This window comes from Bradysia coprophila (genome assembly GCF_014529535.1).
Source record: "Bradysia coprophila strain Holo2 chromosome IV unlocalized genomic scaffold, BU_Bcop_v1 contig_5, whole genome shotgun sequence".
Classification (NCBI taxonomy): domain Eukaryota; kingdom Metazoa; phylum Arthropoda; class Insecta; order Diptera; family Sciaridae; genus Bradysia; species Bradysia coprophila.
In genome coordinates, this window is record NW_023503374.1 from 3,497,237 (window position 1) to 3,519,670 (window position 22,434).

The 22,434-nt window shown below is 37.0% G+C and overlaps 1 long non-coding RNA gene across 1 annotated transcript; it reads left to right on the forward strand.

Moving 5' to 3' along the window:
- Positions 1-20,441: 20,441 nt before the first annotated feature.
- LOC119071822 lies at positions 20,442-21,018 on the forward strand. The gene is made up of 2 exons (XR_005086725.1): positions 20,442-20,589; positions 20,671-21,018. It is a non-coding gene; the product is annotated as an uncharacterized LOC119071822 (long non-coding RNA).
- The last annotated feature ends 1,416 nt before the right edge of the window (positions 21,019-22,434 follow it).

The window sequence follows — 22,434 nt, forward strand, 5'->3', positions numbered from 1 at the left end:
CGAAAACCTGACTAAAGCTCGTAGGAAGTTGTTTTACACAGCCAAAGCGTATAAAGAAAGGAATAATTTCAAGTATCTTTGGACAAGCAAGGGTAAGATTTATTTGAGGAAGAATGATGGAAGTCAAGCGATTAATGTTAATTTTTATACTAATTTCAATAGTATTGATGGGAATCATTAATCCACTCAGCTCTTATGTATTCAGTCGTGGTGTGAAAGTTTTTAAAAAGTTTTTTCTGAAATTTCTGTTGAACTTTGTTTTGAATTTATTTGTTTTTTTAAACTTTTGTTTTGATTCCAATTGGATATTAGCTCTAAATTTTGAATTTAATTTTTTAAAATAAATTTTGCATGAAATCTGAGATTACATTACTCCACGGGTATTCCGTGATTTTTGGATTAGTTTCTCTCGAAACTCTGAAGCCCGAGACCGGTCTTTTAATTTAATTTAAGTATGAATTACGATATGGGCTACCTAACTTTCTTAAACGAAAAATTTGATAGTGTCGAAGCATATTCTAAGTCAAAGTTTGTTGTCAATGTGGGCTCCGGACTCCGTGTGTTCCAAGTGAATTTTCGTAGTATCAGAGATCTTAGTCGATTCGATTTGTTCGTCGACTATTTGGGAAAGTTCCAAGAGGAATTTGACGTGATTGTGATTGGGGAATCTTGGATTGAATCGGATAAGCAAGGGCTGTACCGGTTGCCTGGATACACGGGTGTTTTTGCATGTCGGAGTGGTTTTGCCGGAGGTCTAGCCGTTTATATTCACGACAGGTTGAACTTTTCGGTTGGTGAAGTCCTCAGTACGTCATTTTTTTACGCGTCAGTGTCCATCTTTCTGCCCCCGGGCAGCATTGCCTCCAAGTTTGAGCTTCACGCTTACTACAGGCCTCCTTATGATTCAAATCTTGACGACTTTTTCGACCATCTTGCCCGGTCAACTCAGGGTGACGAATTTGGAATGATCGCTGGCGATGTTAATATTGACATGTTGCGCCCTTCTAGGATCCCTTCGGTCCGTGACCGATATGAGAGTGTAGTTGTGAGTAACAGTTATTTCATGGGTAACGATAAAGTTACGCGGCCGGAAAGTCGAACGCTGTTAGATCACGCTGTTTTCAATTCCAGCGCTCCCATCGCTATCCGCAGCTCGACTATTGAGCATTCGATGAGTGATCACAACGTTGTCTTGTCGCATATTCCGATTCCCGTCAGTGGTAAATATGCGTCGGTCATGAAGACCGTGATCGATTATGAGAAAGTCAACCTTAGATTGAATGAACTACTCATTGATGGTGAGTCTCCACCGACCGACGACGTAAACGCGTTGTACTCTCGATTCATCTCTTCCTTTAAAACCGCGATTTCCGAGTTTTCGGTTACGAAGGAAGTTAGGATTAAGGCCAAGCATCTTAGCTGTCCGTATATGAATGACCACCTTGAGTATTTGATTCGGAAGATGAGTAACCTGAGAATGAAGATTAAGAGGAAACGTCGGACTGGGCTGGATTGTGCTTATTTGGTCACTAAGCTCGAGGTGTCTAAGATTGAGTTCAGTAATTACCAGGCTCGGTACAAGGCGGATTACTATGAGGACCTTTTTCGAGACTGTAGTGATCCGAAGAGGATGTGGCGAAACATCAATCAACTGCTTGGCAAATCGAAGGGCAAAAGGCCAAATGTTTCTCTGAAAGACAGTGGCTCTGTCGTCCCTGAGCGCTTGGTGTCTCAGCGTTTCAATGAGTTCTTTTCTAAAATTGGTACCGATTTGGCCAATGTCATCCCTGAGACAGGTCACGACGATCTAAACAAATTTCAAACTCTGAGTGCCAATCCGCTGACGATTTTTCTGGAGCCTGTGACGGTTAGTGAAGTGTCCACGATTATCTTGTCGATGGACGTTGATAAAGCTTTCGGATTCGACGATGTTTCTGCGGCGTCGCTCAAGTGTTGTGTGTCTGTCATTTCCCCTTTTCTTACCGAATTGTTCAACCTGTGTCTGTTCCATGGCGTCTACCCAGATGACTTAAAGATCGCTAGGGTGGTTCCAATCTATAAGAAGGGTGATTCTGAGGACATGACTAACTATCGGCCGATTTCTGTGTTGCCAGCGGTGAATAAGATTCTTGAGGTTATTGTTCAGCGAGCGCTGGTGAGCTTTCTTAAGCGCTGTAAATTTTTCCATACCAGACAATATGGATTCCGAGAAGGCAGTGGGACACACACCGCTTTGTTCGAGCTGATCAATATGATCAATGGGGAGATTGATGACAGGAAGGTTGTGTCTGGTCTCTTTATTGATCTATCGAAGGCATTCGACACAGTTGTTCATAAGTTGCTTCTCGCCAAACTTGAGGCAGCTGGCGTTAGGGGAATAGCACTCAGTTTGTTGAGAAGCTACTTGAGCAACAGGAAGCAATGCACCGACTGTAACGGCGTCAGGAGTGGGTTGACCGACGTTACCATAGGTGTCCCACAGGGTGGTGTTTTGTCCCCATTGCTCTTCATCATCTTTGTCAACGATTTCTTCGAATTGCCGCTCAAATCTTTGCCATTCAGTTTTGCTGACGATACTAACATGTTCAAGTCTTCTGCTCTCGTTGTAGACAACATCGCAGATCTCTCGGATGACCTCAAAGTCGTTTCCGAGTATTTTCGCGTCAACAAGTTAACTTTGAACTTGAGTAAGACTAAGCTGGTTCACTTCCGCAAGCCCCACGTGAAGGTCGATGACTTGCCTGCCCTTGCGTTTAATGGCATGACGATCGAAACGTGTTCCTCGGTCAAGTGTCTGGGTTTGGTGCTGGACGAGCATGTCGGTTGGAATGAGCACTTTGTCAATGTTAGTAGCACCGTCTCGCGCGGCACTGGTGTTATTAAGAGGTTGCGTTTTCTCCCAAGAAAGATCCTCAGAATTATTTACTACTCGACTGTGCACCCTGCGTTGACGTACTGTATCGGTGTGTGGGGATCCGCTAACAAGAGCATGATGGATGAGCTCCAGGTCTTGCACAAAAGAGCCCTTAAAGCTACTCACAAGCTTCCGTTGCGCTTTCCGACTAGGCTTCTGTTTAGTGCCGAGTTTCCGCGTATGCTCACAGTTTCTAAGATGTACGAGTTTGCAGTCTGCAAGTATGTGTATTGCAGCTTGAACGATGTGAAGCACCATTCGACTATTTTTTCCGACAATAACAACCGGTACAGTACGAGGTTTTCGTATCTTCTGAAGAAGCCCTCCGTTCAGTCTAATTACGGTAAGCGTAGCTTACAATACGCGGGTCCCACATTGTTCAACGCTCTGCCTTTGACCCTTAGAAACTTGCCTCGATATGAAGAATTCTCACGTGAACTCAAGACCTATTTGTTAGGTCGTAGCGATTTTAATTTTTAATTTTGATTATCCGACCTTGTTAGAGCTTAATTCCATTATTATTGTGTATTACTTCCATTAAAAACTTTAACTACGACTGATTGCGATCATTGTGAATTTTTACTTCCTAATTGTTGTTTTTTTTCTCAATTTTAATTATGAATCTCGCAATACCCATCCTTCACCCTCACCCTTGCTTTAGTTAAATTTTATTGTTTCAATTCGTTTCTTGTTTTGAATTTTTATACTTTGTTCAGCTGATTTAAAAAAAAAAAATCGTAGCTCTTTCGAATTGACTTCGTCACACTAGAGCTACGCAGATGTTTTTTGTATTTATATTCGAATTTAAACTGAAATAAATGAAATGAAATGAAATGTTTTCCACTTTGCGTAAAATGCATTTGCGATAGGAATCTTAAGTACGTGCCCAATGGCATTTAATGTCATTATTAGTTGCTATTAGACAATCAACATTATTGATAAAAAGACAACAACAAAACTTCTTTACCAGTTTGTCTTGAAGGATTAATTGAAGAGTGTCTGTGAACGCATATTTGACTCTCGTCTCACCAGAGAGTTAAGACCATATTGCCGGTTCGAGCACATAAATCTCAAATTATAGTCTAATAAAATTTTAATTTATGTTTTTGCAAACGCAAACATCCCGAGTAAATCTCAAGTTAAACAACAACAAAAAGGAACTGTAAGAAACGCTCTCTGTGTTCACATTTAAATTGGCAATCAGATTTATAACCCCATACAATAAAGAATTTTTAGCCAATCTTTTTAGCCATTTATGAGCGACCAGAAGAACCCATAAATTAAAATGCATTTCAAGACATTATTTATTTAAGTTTCCATTTGAAATATAAGAAAATTCTAATGACCACAATATTCCACAATGTTTTAAGTGTGTGCATGAAGAATGGCCATAAGGTATAACGTCCGTCGTATAAATTTTTATTATTGATTCGTATATTTCTATCCAATGGTATTATAACATATAACGAATTAGGTTCTAATTATGTTGTTCTATGTGCCAAGACAAGTCGTTCAAAACGAGAATAATGTGCAAAAACGTATAAAAAACGAATTTGTAAAAATAAATTTCCATTCGATAACATAAACATAAACGCATAAAGTTTTGAAAAAACCTTCCAGGATTATGAGATATTAATTCAAATTCAATTTAAACCATCGCCCGAATCTCTTCAATAATAATTCAAAAGCGAGTTTTCCTATTTTGATATTAAAATTCTAAATTGAAAAAACAATAAAGCTATCAAGAGTAACACGTTTTTCCTTTTTACAACTTTTGATGGGATTGAAATTTTAATGTGCTGAAAGGTGCAACATAGTATAGACTATTCAATTTGTTAGACAGACTTCGTTTCAAGACGTTTGTTTCGAGTTTTGAGGTGGATTTTTAGTAAGTATTACCTCTCTGTTCAAATGATGTTTATATCCATTATCCATACAACGTAATTACGTTTATTTATACGAGGAGATTGTCGACACATATGCGCAACTGGCATATTGATCATACTTGGATTAAGATGGTTCTTACCGAGTGTCACATAGCATACCAGGGATTACGGCTTCAGTTTTCTTTTCTCAATTCTATCTCAACTCTACAGATACAGAACGATTCACTATTTCACTGCAAGATGTCGCTGCAACAAAGCTAATGTCAACAGAATTTTTTTGTTTTTTTCTCGACATATTTTAGTCAAATAAAATGCGATCCTATAGGCTCCAGGTGCTCCAGGTGCAACAATGAAATGTCAAATTTCATTCACAGAGCCATAACCAAACAAAATTGTTTACAAAATGTTCGCAAAAGCGTTGAGGTTATGGCTCTATGTATGAAATTTGATATTTAAATGCACTAAACTTGCACTTGCACTTGGAACCGACCTATAGCACGTGACTTCAGGACTCCGGACCTGTTGATAAGGATTTGAAAAAACGCTTGCTATCATTTCATCCTTTTTTAACCTGTCACATACTTCATTTGATCGAAGATTTTCATAGATTGATTTCAGAAATCTTTTACTTCATTTGTTTTGAAGATGCTTTTTGCTATATAAGACCTCATTAGTCAGAGCTTGCCGTTTATTCTTGCTGTCGTTGTCGATAACAGATGACTACAGATGACAGCTGTCTGTAGCAGGTTAACCACTAATTGTCAAGCAGGAGGTGCTTAAACGGGGTCAACAATTTTTCTTTTTAAAGATTTTTTGAAGGGCCTGCTGGTTTTTCGTTCTGTCTAAGGAGTCACCCAATAAGGACAACTTTATTTAAATGTTTAAGCTTGTCGGTCTAGTCCCCAGTCCATCGCACAACCCCAAATCAAAACCAATGGTGTTTAAGGTTGAACATTTTTTTATTTACAACGGAACTAGATCTAGAATCAAAATGGTTAATAATGCGCTCACTGTACACAATTCATATTAACGTTCATTCGTCACGTTCATAATTCCACGCCAGACCGTCTAAGCCTCTTATTGACACAAATCTTAAATTGTTTGCGCTTTTGTGTACGCAGTCCCAATCCTCTACTTGCAACTCTTTTTCTGATCTTACTATCAGTGAAATCAGATGCGTGAACTCATTTAGAATCGGTTTGATTTCTAATGAAAACGAATGCAGTACAGTCAGCTTAAATTCCCTCAGATCTGGTAAGGCACGTGACAATATAGCCAGCAACGGTTTTAAATTTAGTCGCTCGCTTGTGTCGAAAATTTCTATTCCTTTTATGTGTGAATTCGAAGAAATATCTGTGATAATTGCTGACTCGTGCCAAATTGGAATTTCAAAGCCATCAATGAAATTTAAATGATGCAACGTTAAGTCCAGTGCTGCACCAAACAGCATCCGGCGACGGAACATCATCTTTAAATGCGGTGAAGCTTTTGGTAATTCCATGATAAGACCAACTGACATTTCAGATTGCCATTCCAATCTTCGTATTTGAACTGGTGTGTAGCCCGACTCAACGATTGCTTTTAACTGATTGAAATTACCGACCAGATCAGATTGCAGTTTCAAATCTTTCAATTTTTTCATTGTCCGAATTGTTGCCAAAGGCGGAGGTCTAGGTTCAGTGACATTCATTTCGAGTATTCCCATTTCCAACAGATTCACTACTGTATCCATAGCTCGTTCTCGAACACCACTTGTTGAAGATATGGTTAGGGACTTTAATTCCGTTTGTTTCGACAAAAGTGCCGAAATCGTAACGCTGTGTATTTCGTCGACCACCAGATCCAAAGATTCAAGGTTCAGTTTGTCGAAAATGTTAGTTGGAATGTCATCACTGATGTTTTGTAATTTCAGAGCCTTGATGTTCAATTGTCGATTAAGCAATTTGGTCAACTCGCTCCAGTTAAAATCCCAAACTCGCAGTTCCGTTAGAACTCCTTCTGGTAGACATTCAACAACCTTAGAAAAATGTTCGCAACATTTCAGAATCGACAATGATTTCAGCTTCTTTAAATTTAATTTGTCCATGTAGCATCGGCCCGTTCGAAAACTAAGGTTATACAAGTTCAAATGTTCAATGTTTGGGGTTAACGATAAAATTTCCTCAAACACCGATGCGTCAATATTGACATCGGTAAATTTCAGAAACTTGATGCTCGCGGAGAACTTTCCAATTGCAGAAATGATAGAATTACGTCGCACATTGCCAATCACAATCGGGAATTCGTTAGTGCCTTCGACTTCCACTTTTGATATTTGTCGGTTCGATGTTAGGATGCTCTGCAGCAATTGATAACACGTGGTATCATTATAAAGTAAACATTCGAAGAATCGCCGGTCAATTCGCAAACAAATTTTTGAATCAGTCACTTTGCACCATAGTCTGTAAAACAAGTTGTTCACTAGTGATACTTCACCGTTTTCTGGCAGATATCTGAAAATTTCCATCAGCATCTCTACTGGTAATTGATCGATTTTCATATTACGGCTGTTTTCACTTCAAATTCGAATTAATCGTAAAAATTATTACACTAAGTTCGGTTTGTTCCTTTCGGTGTGTGTCCGGTCCTCTTTAAATCGGATAATTTGTATTCTAGTGCTTGTTAATTAAAAAATGGTTTGTGCAGACGCACTTAGTTCAGGTATAAGAGCGTGTATACAACAATGTCGGGAGAAGATGACAGTTTTGACAGTATTTATTTCGTTAAGTTAAAACTTGCAAAGTGAACAGCTCTTGCCATAATAGTTTTTAGTGATATTTAAGGAAAAAAAGTTGGAAATTGCATTACAAGGGTGTTGTTTGTGGCCTGAGCGTAGCGAGAAAATACAATTTTCAATTTTATTCCGAGGTAATCACAACGTTTTTTTTCAACAAAGGCTTTCGAAGTTTCAGGCGGAAGCGAGAAAATGACAATTTTCACGCCTGCGTTGTGAAATATCTTTTTAAGTCGACTTGTGAAATAACTGTCAAAATCGTCAACAGTGAATTTCACTGGGTAAGGAGAGTAAAATGTCAAATATTTAACGAAGAGTTTACTGTCATCTGTCAAAGTTAGGCGACATTTTTTATAATCACTTGACAGATGATATGACACCTAAATGCAAACATTGATATTGGAATTGGAAGAACATATTACGCTGAAAGTGAGAAATTTTTTGTTTTCCATTGTTTAGTCTATGTTGAATATCTGATCACAATGGAAAACACAACATATTTGTCCATCCTAAATAGCCTCAATACAAACAACACACACTCTACGGATAATAGCGGCAGAGTCAAAATGATCCGTAGAGTGTCTGTTGTTTGTATTGAGGCTATTTAGTCCATCCCATCAATGCAAAATTGCTCGTGTACTTTCGGCCTTAAACTACATACAAAAGCAGTTGACACCCAAATTTGAACGGTTCAATCGATATGTTTCATATAGAGATGTGCGGGCCGCCCGAAAATGTCGGGCCACCCGGGTTTTTATCCGGCCCGACCGGGCCTGGGCCGGGCGGGCTTCAAATCTGTCGGGCCGAGCTTGGACCGGACCTAAAAAATCAAATTTTTGGCCCGATTTTCAAAGTTTCGCGCACTTTTTCATATGAAATTTGCTTTCGGGCCGCCCGAAAATGTCGGCCCGTCCGAGTTTTTATCCGGCCCGATCGGTCTTGGGCCGGACGGGCTATAAATACGTTAGGCCAGTTCGGTCCGGGCTTTAAAAATGAATTTCGGACCGGGCTTCAGGCCGGACGGGCTTCAAAAAAACATCGGCCCGCACACCTCCAGTTTCATATAAATTTTTAGAATACTCTCCTAAGTGCGTGGTGCCTATACAGTGTTAAAAGAGCGTAAAGAAAAATTTGCGCGTGATGAGCCTGTTCTTTAAGAACATTTGAAACTAAAATCTAATTCCGTATTTGCATTGACTCTTTGGTTGTGTTAACACTGACAAAAAATAGTTGAAAATCTTACCTACAGCAGGTAACTTTGTCTCGGTAATCTACAATAGCTGCCACAGCTGTAGTGCCTCATACAAAAGATACAGCTGCCGCAGATAATGTGGCAGTTTCCACGCTCAGTGAGAATTCACAATTTGTACTAACACACAGGGACTGTCGTACTAGTGTTAAAAATATACATTTAGCGGTATTTTACAGAAATTTGTAGCGGATTTTTGGTTGCTACCGGTATTTGGCGTCATTAATCTTTTGTTTTCAATGTAAAATAGCGCGCAAAGCGCATATTTGTATACCAATTTAATGCACTTTAGTAGCGGTTTTGCTCGAAAAATGTTTGCCTATCGGTATGATGTTTTGGATTTTTTTACTATGGAAACGTTCGGAACGGTGATATTTTTAATTATTTTATATTAATTTTTCAATCAAATTTAACTTAATCTGTGATTAAAATGAAGTTTTGCCCTTCTTCTTATTTTTAAATTAAGTAATGGTTCAAATTTAATTATGAAACTATAAGAAAACACCTTTGCCGTCGATGACTGCATACAATTTTTCTCACTTTAGAAACGTTCGGAACGACGATTGATTTTGTTGTACTTGGCAGATTTTGCATAAAAATTTAGATTTTTTTGTCTTAATATGAAGATTCATCCTCATTTATCATTAAGAAACAGTTTTCAAATCATTTCCAATGTTTGCAATATCTTTATTTTGTATTGAAAAAACACCATGCACGAAAATGTTACAAAAGAACATGCCATGTACATTACCTGGAGACGCAGTTACCTGCTGCAGGTAAGATTTTCGACTCTTTTTTGTCAGTGAGGGGTTAGCCTAAATTGAATTTAGTATTTTTGGTTTACCCAAATTAAAATTATCTTGAAATTCCAAGGCAGTTCAGTGCAGCACTGCCTCCAATTCGGTCTCTAAGAAAATAATATGATTGGTCCAAGAATGAAGTTGTTTGAGTTACGCTTCAACTATTCTGGACAATTGAGATATCGCATCGCTCTAGTCAATACTGTCTTTTATAGAAACATGTGTGCTAAAATTAGTGAAGTAATAGATTTCGTTTCTCTAGAGAAAATTTTTTGGGTCAGAATATTGATAACTGGATAATGATACTGGTGATGTGACTGTTATGTGTAAACTAGGTAATAGAATTGCTTAAGGTAAGTCATAGACATTTTACTAACGTGAAAAACAGTCGACAACGGTGAAAGAGCCAAAAGATGTGTCGTAGGAAAATTAATATTTTCATCGTTGAAATGTCTAACTGTATCTTGTAAACCGAAACGAATTATAAGTGTCTTGACTACATCAGCATTCCGAAATTATGTAGAAATTATGGCAAACCATGCACCGTACCGTTTTTGGATTATAAATTTTAAAATTGAATATCATAATACCATTTGCAAGACCGAGATGTTTACATAACATTTAAGCATCAAGTCCATGATTATTTTCGTTTATGACAAGCGCACACATAATTCTATTTACTCTTGATCATGAACACTCGTTACTTTTTATGATGATGGTGAATGCATATCGTGACCATCTTAAGATTACAAATACATTTCTTGTAAATATATTTTTGCTTTGTAACAACAACACAAGCGAAAAAGATATCGTTTAGGATTTTTTGTTGTTGTTGCGATCGATCGTCACGAATCGAACAACACAGAAAAAAAGACAATAAAATGTTCAATGCATGCATCAATGCAATGCCACAACAACAGCACCTTCATCTTAATAAATTCCATTGTGAAAAGATCTATCCGCTGAAAGTGTAAGTGATGAAAATTTCATTCTTTCTGATCAATCGCGCACGAGAAATCATTTTAATATCAAAACAAGTTCATTGCAATATATCCATCCATATGTGTGTAGGTGTTCAATTTAATATATATAAGAACAAAAAGTCATCCGAAGCAGACCCAGAGGTTGTGCGATTATTTTTTTTTTCCTGTTTTGCTGTATAAAATTTCTGCTGTAAAAATTCATTTGTTCTGCACAGCATAACGGAGATATTTTGTTGGCCGATCTTTGTGATAATGATTCCCATGTTAAATGCAAAGAAAAAAGATATTCAATACTGATATGGTAAGGCGAATAAAAAGTTGCATAGGTCAAAACATATGAGAATGTTTTTAACTGAATAAAAGCCACATAAAGTTCTCGCTGCTAAAGATTGAAGCTATCTCGTTGTGCTAGTAGGTTTATAATACGATTTAAACTTATATTAAACGAAAAAAAAGGGAACTAGAGTTCAATGTGTGTTACTGCTAACAGATCGTGTTTTATTTTGCATATTTAAGGCAGTATGTGAAGAATGTTAGAACCATATGTGTAGTCCATACATCGTTTGTATACCATCATTTGACTTAGTTCGATAAACCATTTCTGTGTAATTCACCATTTTATCCATTTAAACCAGGTCGTACATGTTGATTATCATCTGTGTCGTTTGATGTATTTTGTCTGCACATTAACCATTCATAGTTTTAACATCAAATCTGTTACTTCTTTTGATCTATATAAATGTTCAACGGTTCGATACAAAATCTAGTACTTCATTAGATTTGACATCAATTTTGCTATATAAGAAAGTGCTAGCCAGAGTTTTTTTTTCGCCGTTGTCGTTAGCAGATGTAACAGATTCACGCAGCCTCATTATAAGCCCACAGATTCGTGAGCTATGTCTTAATTCAGAACCTTGAAAATTGAAATAAAACTGGAAAGTGATCTTGTTTTGCTCGTTTTGACAACTTTGGGTCGTAACCGTGTCGGGGGTTTTGATTACTGTTTTTATGCTTTGCCATAAAGGCTTTGGCAAAATCTAGGTTTCATTTATAGAGGCTACGCAGATTGCTAAAGGAATAAACACAAATGCGGTCTAAGTAGCCTGCTGATATAACTACGTGGAACATACAATGTATGTGCAACTTCGAAAAACTGACTTTTCCAATCCCTGACGATGCTTCGTCTTACACCTTGATACCATGGCAGAGTATAGAGTAAACCAGGTAGGAGCAGAGGACGCAAACACATTCAAAGGATTGACGTAAATCCCGTTACAATCGTTATTAATTAACTTAATAATTAAGCGTTTCGCACCAAAATCAAAGGCGTATGCGTTTAGGTCCTTGTCTCATCGACTACTCTTGCCTAGTTAACTTTACACTGCCTTACTTAGTACAGATACCTAAAACGCTTAACCTTCATTTATCGAAAGTCAGAATTTTTGTTGCAAGGACATGAGTTCTGAAGACAGTCAAACTAAAACTTCTGTTTGTACCTAATCGCTTTTTGTTTTTCGTTTCAATTTCTACTAAAGATGGCTGGCAGCCTGGGCAGTATAACATCCATCTACGAGAGAGTCTAGGAGAATATAAGAGTTCATTAAGCAGCACATGATTTATTATCAGGGCATATACTAATTGCCGTGTAGCTGGAGATAGCTGGTGAACGTTATAGTAACGTTTGTTTAATTTATGTTCATTGAGCTGTGAGTGGATGGAGTAATGAGTGTCAAGCCAACCAATAAATGCAATTGGAAGTAGCGATGCTATATAGATATAGACCAGAGGAAGAGAAACCAGCTGTAATTCTTCATAAAATTATTTTTAGGACTGTAACGATAAAGACTACATGACACTTCAGTATAATCTAGGCATATGTTTTCTTGATCTGTTTCTCAGTTGGTCTACTGGTTACAAACATAGTGCTCATTTTATGATTACACAGTTAGAGATGTGCGGGCCGAGGTTTTTTCAAAGCCCGACCCGACCAGACCCGACCCGAATCGCTGGTTTTCAAACCCGAACCTGACAACTTTTTAAGGCCCGAACCCGACCCGACAGTTTTTCGGCAAAACCCGACCCAACCCGGCCCGACCCTCAGTTATTATACTGAATGGAAAACCCTAAATATAAATTAAAATCGCAGAGTTGTTCGTTTTTACTTTTAACATTAACTTTAAGCATTTGATTCATTACACTAGTAAATGTGTACATTGTAACATCATTTCACACTAACTGAAAAGGGCCTTCAGGGTTAGCATGTAAAAAGTACCCTTAAAGGAACTAAAGCTGATGATACATCATTCGAAAGATCTTGACCTAGAACTACTATTAGTAGAGTAGGAAACTCCAAAATGAAGTTATAAAAAAATTCATTAAAAAATTTGGCCATTTTTTTTTAATATGTTGGAGGTACAGAACTAACTCGGTATTTTGACCATTGATTGCTTTTATGCACATTTCACAAAAATTTTTCCAGATTTAAAAAAATGGTAGAACACATCCAATATTTCAAAACAATTTTTCTCTGAATTTCTTCACCCTTTAATAGGAGCCCAACAAATCGGTAAAAAAGTCACAGATGTTACCCCCAAACATTTTTTGATTTTTTTTTAGATTTTTACGTCAACAGACTTGAGAGAAATAAATGAAAAATAAAATTCACATTTTCGTCTATCACTCCACTGCATAATGGATTTGGATTTCTACAAAAAGTAGTTCCAGGCCAATACCTTTCGAATGATAAGCTTTAGTTCCTTTGGGCGCCCTTTTTCAGTTTATCAGTTTATCACGACTAAGTTAGTGAAGTGCTCTGAGAAGTAAAATACTTTTTCGATGATAACTTTATATAAATGCGAACTTTTTAGAAAAGTAGCTTCATCTTTTGATGCCAAAATATATAAAGTTTCGATAGCCACTGGAATTTTTCGGAATAATGAGTTCCCTTCGAGAAAACTTAAAAGATCAAAAAATGTGGTAAGAAATCACAAATTTATTGACTATTGACTATTCTCACTATCGAAACTTTATATATTTTGACACCAAAAAATTCGCATTGACACAAAGTTATTATCGAAGATCGAAGATTATCGCGGAGCAGAGATCTTAAGTAGATGATAAAGTCGTAATTGTTTTTGTCGGGCCGAGTAAAGTTTTTTCTTGAAACCCGACCCGACCGAACCCGGCCCGAATCGTTGAATTTAAAAACCGGACCCGACGAATTCTTGAGACCCGAGCCCGAATCCGGCCGGGTCGGATTGGGTCGGTTCGGATCGTTGTGTTTCGGGCGGCCCGCACATCTCTATACACAGTAGCTATTTCACCAATACAAACAAGTTTAATACACTTTTGTTTGTACGAGTGAATCATCTGAATCATCATTCAAAGCGAAAAAAAACGGCTCGCATACTGCGCAGTCAGTAAAAAAACGATCTTTTCAATCAACAAATATTACAATAAATAAAAATCATCCGCTCTGTTACTTCCTAAAGTTCCAAGAATACATGCCGCATTGCCTCTTTGTATAGCAATAGAAATTTTCTGCAACAGATAATCTTTGGAACGTGGCTCCCCTGATGCTCTCTTCATTAATGATCCCAATTTGTCAATAAATTTCTTTGTTTCTGGACCCATGCAGCCTAATGATTCAAAGGCAAGTGGAGTCAATAAATAGTTTTCTTTAAGACGTATATAAAGATTATGTTTAAATCTCTCCGCTTTATCTGCAATAGACCCTGCTTTCTTAGAGGATTCACTGATGTATGAAGGAGCCAAAGTATCACGAATTGTTACATCCCATAAAAGTGATTTTCCATGACTCCATGGAACTACTGTCATACCATCAGGTCCTTTACCGTCGTCTCTAGAAACACCAGGTGGTTGCAAAATATTGGGAAATCCTGCAGCGGAAAATGCATGACCAAAAACATTATTGACAGAATCGTGTTTAGCAAGTACAAGTATACAGACACACAAATTAACAAATTTGCAATGGTACAAACGGTGTAAGAAAACTAAATAGCCCAACGTATTTTGAACGAGGCTAAAAAGTTCAACAATTTCTAATTTCGAAAAACATTTATTTTGTTATGACAGGTCTTTAGCGCAAACTCAAATTTCATGACCATTATAATGCTAAAAATTGGATATTCGAGACCAAAGAAAAAAAAACCAACCGACCAACCAACGAATCGTTATCTCGGTCTGGAACTTGTTGTTTACTCTGTTTACGCTGTTTTGTAATTTGTTTAAAACGAAAAAAAAAAATCGAACCACACCAGATAAAATGTTGTATGCGCTGAGAGACCACTTTTTAAACTTGAACTTTATTTATCGACAGAAATTTTTAGATTACATAAAACGTTAAAGCTTATAAAAGATCATGATTCAAAAACCAATTTAAATAAATAAAAAATAAAGGTAAATTAGATCGATGAAGGAAAATAACAACAACAAAAAACCGAACGAACTAACATTCGTGGTTTAATTCATTACAAAAGATAAAAAAAAAGTTCAAAGAACTGAGAGGCAAATTCGAGACGTGATTCTTTTTAATGAACTCTTTTGCATCGGTATTACTAAAGCATCACACACAGCATACATCATGCTCTACGTTTATGATGAAGTTATTCTCAAAGATTTTATTTAAATTTTGGAAAAATCTAAATCGAACTTTTGATACTTTTTCACCGATTTACTTAACCATGAATCTTAATTTAATATCATATGGCTACAGGCGTAACTAATTAAACTGCATTCTCGGCTGTTGTCTCTATACGTATCGAGTGTATCATGCAACATATCAACAAAAAAAAAACGAACAGAAAAATGTGTTTAATCTCCCGATGAATTGCTTCTTATCAAACATACCATCATCATCCGGTTACAAACAATTCTACATTAATCAAAATTGAGCCCATTAATTTACGGCTCAGCATACGTTCTTTGCATCCATTAACCAAAAAAAAGAGCATCAACTGCGATTCTCTTAGTGAAAATCACTTATCGCATTGTGGTTCTAATAAATCACTTGAGCTAATCACAGAATTCAATTAAATACAAAAAATTATCATAACTCATGTCCCAGCTTGTCCTCCCTCTGCAGCAAGCACATTGAAACGGTTTCTGAAATTAATTTAAAACTTCTTCACTATTCACCGAAGTGTGCGCCGTATAGCTAATTCAGATGTGTGGAGCACCATATATTATAACAATTATCCAACCTGGTGAGATAGATACAAAATATACAAATATATGCAACAAGGAGGAGATTATCTCTGACCGAGGGAAATTTGTCATTTTGAAATGACCGCGGAAATGGTTAAACAAATGAGAATTTTGTTTATGGTATGATACAGTCGCATAGATAGACGCAATGGAATTAATTTAAAGGAAATTAATTCGCCAATTATAGTTTAGAGGAATTGTACGTACAATGTCATATGACGTTGGTTTATGACCTTGATTGTATCATCGACACGCCGGTTGGTGTAAATATATTTCAGGAAGCATTAGAGTAGAATTTCTATTTTAAGCTTTTTTAATTCCATTTGTACTCACAACAGGATCAACTAAGCTATCACATACGGCTATTCATGTGTTATCGATAACGACGACAAAAATAATGACAAGTTCTGTGTAATATTGTCCTTTATATATAGTAAAATGCAAAACTGATTGAAAATACTTTGATCGATGGAAGCAATATACCAGATAATATTACTGGTCATATGTAACAGGTTAATCTCTCGCAGATGTCAAGTATATAATCACTTATAACTATCGAATATTTTAATTCTTTTGTTCTGAGTGTTGTCAATTAAGTCAATTAAGTGATACCTAGTATATGTGAGGGGGAAACTACGCGGACATATACTGGGACAGGTGCTATTTGCGATGATCGCTAATAGAAGGAAATAGTGGGCAAATATAAGGAAATTGTGCGCCAGTAGATATCATTTAAAAAATGCCCCCAACGGAACTAAAGCCTATGATACATCATTCGAAAGGTCGTGGCTAGAGGTGAGCGGGCCGAGGTTTTTTCAAAGCCCGACCCCACCCGAGCCCGACCGAATCGATTTTTAAAACCCGAGAACCCGAAATCCGACAGATACTGAAACCCGGCCCGACCTGAACCCGAACCGAATTAAATTTTTGAGACCCGATAACCCGAAACTTGACAGATACTGAGACCCGAAAGATACTGAAACGCGCTAAAATCGAAAATTATTTGGAAAACGAAAAACAAAAATCATTTTGAAACAGTTTCTTGAATTTCTTCCAAGAAAAACGAAATTGACTAAGTTAGATCCACTTTTAAGTGTCCAACGCCGTGACTTTACATAGAAAATTTTAATTGGGTCGGTTTTGGATCTTAAATTTGAAACCTGGCCCGACCCGAATTGAATTTTGGAAACCCGAACAACCCGAAGCCCGTTATAATTGAATCTGGTTCGGGTTCGGGCCGGGTCGGGTTCGGGTCGGGCCGGGTTTTTGGCCAACTTCGGTCAGCCCGCTCACCTCTAGTCGTGGCGTTATTGACGAAAATGTGAATTTTGTTTTTCATACACTGTCTAGTGTGTTGACGTAAAAATCTGTAAAAATTGTATTTTTACCTGTGGAAAATGAGTCGGCAGCATGACCAAAAATTAAAATTCCAGAAAATGGCAGATTATTATCATTTATGATCGGCAACTTGACTGGACTACACAAAAAAGTGTTTTTGGTAGAATATCAGCCCTAAAAAGCACGTTAGGGGTGAGTTTTTGGGTATGATGGTTAGTTTTATCTGTAATTTATATCTCTCGATGACTGTAACTGAATATTCTGTGATTTTTTGCAGAACATTTGGACCCCCGTTAGCTGTAAAAAAATTCATTCAACTATTCTTCGATAAATTGGGGTGTGTTCCACCACTTTGAAAAATCTGAAAAAATTACATATTGTACATCCCATGAAGACAATTCAATGAACCAAAAATGGTGGTAGCACTTTTTGTCTAACAGATGGAAAAAAATCATTCAATTTTTTTTCCATTTTTTCACCCTTAAATAGGGATCAAAAAAATCTGAAAAAAATCTCAGATGGTAATGTTACCCTCCATATAGACATTTTTTTAAAAACCTTTACAGATTTTTACGTGATCACACTAGACAGAAATAAATGAAAAACAGGACTCACATTTTCGTAAATAACTCCATCGTAACTCCATTTTGGAGTTTCACACTCCACTAAGAGTAGTTCTAGGCCAAGACCTTTTGAATGATGTATCATAGGCTTTAGTTCCTTTAAGGGCATTTTGCACATACTAACCCTGAATTTTCTAAGCGATGTTCAAATTTTGTTGTCTGGTAACATCGATGCCTTTTAAAGCTTTAAACGAGCCGTCAGAACAGTCGGAGCGTTTGCTGCGACTGAGCCCCGTACAAACCCGTACATCTATTGCGCACGTGACCCTACTTCGTCCGTCGCCCTACTCTTACCGTAAGCCTATTGCGCCCGTAAACGTCGTAAAATTCTTATGCAATGTGTACGTCTTAAAAATTGCGCATAGCGCAATTACGAAGCCCCGTACGACGTTCCTTTCAAAAGTAACACAAACTACACTTCCCACTGGTCAGTGATTTTGGAATTATCATTTTCACCTATTTATATTGATTTTACAAAAATCCAAAATGGCGGCCGACGGCCATTTTGTTAGGAGGTGGAAAGTACAACGGCTGCTTTACATTCGTTAGTACCTTTCAAACAAACAAAAATTCATGAAATTCGGTTAAATTTTACTCGAGATATTAACAAAAAACACCACCTTCACTGTACGGCCGAGTAGCCACATATAAGCTCACTCCAAGAGACCTAGCTCACGCTCCGGTAAATGGAATTTCATAAACTTTTTTTTCCCTGATTGGTACGGTCAATACCTATCTAATAAATTAAAATCTATCTAAATCCGTTCAAATTTGACTAACCTACAAGCAAAAACGGATTGCCGCCCTGTACCTAGTTCACACCAAGGGGTCTAACTCACGAGTCGGTCATCCAATTTCCATAAACTTTTTTTTTGTGGATAGGTATTGTAAATACCTTTCATTTGATGTATCACTTACAAGTGTAGCCTTTAAATGGCCAGAGAAATCTTTGGAAAACGTTAAAACACTTATGGGGCCCCAGCTCTGGCCCCATATTCGAACTTAGCCTCACTATTTCAACTACCTTTCAGGGAAAAAAAAAATTTTTGAAATCGGATTTGATTTACTCAAGATATCGACGGACAGACGGACAGACGGACAGACGGACAGACGGACAGACGGACAGACGGACAGACGGACAGACGGACAGACGGACAGAAGGACAGAAGGACAGACGGACAGACAAAATTTTTATTGCGGATTCGTTATCTATGAACATAGGCAAACACTTTGCCCTTACCGTCTGCTTCGAATTCCATCAATTACACACGGCATCGTAATCCTATAAGCCCCTTCGTACTTCGTACGGGGCTAAAAATGTCAATTGTGTTCAGATAAGATAAGATCCACCCTAGCTAGACGTCATTCTTTAATTGCTAAATGTTTGCCTCCATTTCGATACAGAGTTCATCGTTTAACAAAATCCTATGAAATTATTTTAAATCAATAAAATAAATCAAACTTTATCAGTGAGAGTTTTCGTCTTGCTGTACCTAATTTATTATTATTTTTTTAATAAATAAATGCTATACGCAGTTCATAAATGATAATAAATGAAAAAAAAAATTGAAATGGTAAAGTAAAAAATGATTTTATAACTTGTTTATCGAGTTACGACGAGATATGTATAGCTAGCTCAATGTACGGAGACAGAACCCCTCTGCTTGTACACAACACACACACCGTACAACCTTCTCTAGTGCTGCGAATTGAAGAGGAAAAAAAATTGTTTATGATCTGAGATCGGATCCAATATAAAATTATCTCGGTGCAAAATCACATAAATGCAGTTTCAATTTAATTAAAGAGTTTTAAGTCATTTAACAGGTCGTTTTATTGGCAATTTGTAAAAATAAATGTAATCAAACCAGCTGTGCTGTACAACTACATTAGGAGTTCGATTTGCAATTGCACATATGTATGTGATGCATTCAATGAGAACGCACTGTTAAGTTGCACACTGTTTGCTATAATGTTAATTTGCTAAAATCTCTTGATTAAAAAATCAGATTTCTTTGAAACGTTTACATGTAGTCGATAACTTATCTTGTATAAACGACATCGGTGGATTATTTTGCCATTCTTCTTAACAAAGGTCAAAACCTTTTAGGCCCTTAGAAGAGATCCCTGAAATATCAACATTTTGTTTGACTATCAAATCCATTTTTCACCTGTAGCTCCTGAAGTAAGAAGATCCGGAAAAAAATGATCGTTCGTCGAGTTTTGTTCCTCTAAATAAAACCTCTATGATCCCTGCTAACTCAGATTTAAATCTGCCTCTCCTTCTGTTTAGATTATTGCTCGATGGAAAATCTTCTACTTCATTAGTTTTAACAGACATTTTACTACTCATGGCAAGATTGACTAGCAGATGACCACCTGTGTCCCATCTTCTTGGACAAATGAATTTTATAGAAATTGAAAGTTGAAAATGATAAAATTGCCCTTGGCTCATGTGCTCATCAAAACATATAATTTAAGTAAATTTCGAAATAATGTTCTAATCTACCTAATAATTAGAGTGTCCAACATGCAACGCGTCAGTTAGAATCACCTTGCACTATATAATGTGTAACCTTGCACGGTTTGTCGCATGAGCGTTAATAATCAATAAATTGGAGAGACAGATTGGAATCACACGTGTTCACAAAACACTTTTAGTTTTTTTAAATGAAAAAGGTATAGCAGGCAACATTACAAAAAGTCGGTCTGAATACAGAGGTATTGTTGGTGTCGGCACTTCATTTCGATTCAAAGTCAATAATTAGCATACAGAAATCTGATTCAGATCTCACTGGTGAGTTGTTGTTATATACGATTCAACTGAAATCTGTGAATAATTTCTACTCGAACAGATTAGTCGTCTATATCTTGTCAGACAACTGTTAATCGTCAGAATGGCATCCGTCCCTGAAAAGGAAACTCTAGAATCATGGGAGAAAATGATGGCGTGCTGTTTTTCCTGTGGATTTGTTTGGTTCAAAAAGGGCTGTGGATCGTCCTGCTGTATCAATGTGCTACTTGGAATGTGTTTGGGCATGTGTTGTGTCAACATTTGCCATGCTTGCTCATACGTAGGTGAACCATCTGATTATGAGAGTCCATGTGCTGTTATAGCAGTTCATGGAGAACGACGGCCTATTACAAAACAACCACATTAAAGCACAAAAGAAAAACCTTAGCCTTTTAGCCCAGCAGAATAAATTCAAGTTCACATTTTGGTAGACAAATTATTGGTTTTCTGAAAATTAGTCAGCGACGTGATTGTTTTTTTAGAGTTATGTGTTATGATCCTCTACTTACCATATTTAGTTTTAATCTAACATTTACTATGTGACACCGAATTTATAGTTTTGATAGATTTTGAATCATTCATGAAACATCAACTCTTTTCTTATTGTTGTAGTCAAAAAATTCCTCGAATTCATTAAAGTTGCACTGGCAAGCCTATTGATTTTTTTCATTCTTACCGTCTCACCATTTGTCAATTTCATGTTGTAAGTATTCTGATTGCCCGAAATTTTATTGAAATATAATTCTGTAGTTCTTGCAGCTTATTTGTTCCCATTCACTGCCGGAAATGAAAGCACGTAAATTATTGTCGAAAGAAATGTTTGATCTAAACGACAAGAGATTCGATATAGTACTGGTGACTACTATATCGAATCTGTTGCTTCGAATTACCCAAGTATTTTCGACAGATTGATCCAAAATCTGTTACTTCGTTCGTTACATATGTAGCTCATAAATATTTTGTAGCTGTTATCGATAAAGGGCGACCCAGTACTGCCACAAAGAATGTCACCAGAATTTTATTCTAAGTCATATGTTATTGACAACGACAAAAATATCAATCACATCCTATAGTGAACCTCGGTTGGCCTGTAGAAGCGCCACAGTTTTCTTCAGCATTTCATTCTTTGCGCTCTATTTTCAGGTGAAATAACTTCACTCTGGTAAAATGAAGGTTCTGAGGTTCAAGATTCTGGTTATGACAATTTTGAGTTGATCACAAAAGCGGTGACACACAAATTAAGCGTTAGTTTCCAAACAGAATTTCCCTTATTAAAGCCAAGGTTCTGAAAGAACAGGTTAAGACACTCACGAAGTCGCGATAAACGCACTCGATACAGATTGTGTGTGAAATCAACTTGAAGAAAATGTTTTTTAGGAAAATTCGGAATTTTGTTTTTGTTACGTTGCCTTTTTCAAATAAACTTCGTTGCCGCTGAACTCAATTTGTGTGTCACCACCTTCGTGATCAACTCAGAGTTGTCTTAACCTGGTTCTTTCAGAACCTTGGATTTCTCACACTATCTGTAGTGAGTGCGTTTATAAAATTTGGTTGTCTTGGTTGTTGTCTTCCTATTCTTTCAGAACCTTGGGTAAAATATCGATGAAATGTCATAGCTATGAAGTTGGTTCACAAATAAATAGAGGGCTGACATTCGTAAACTTATGACGAAATAATAAGCTAGAAATGGAGTGGAATTCTTCAAAAAATCTACTACAACTAAGCGTTAGTTTCCAAACAGCATTTCCCTTATTACAGCAAAGTGAACGGTAAAACAAATGAAGTAATAGAATTTACATGATTCGGGGCCGAAAATGAGGGCAATTTTTCAAATTTTCTCTGGTTTTC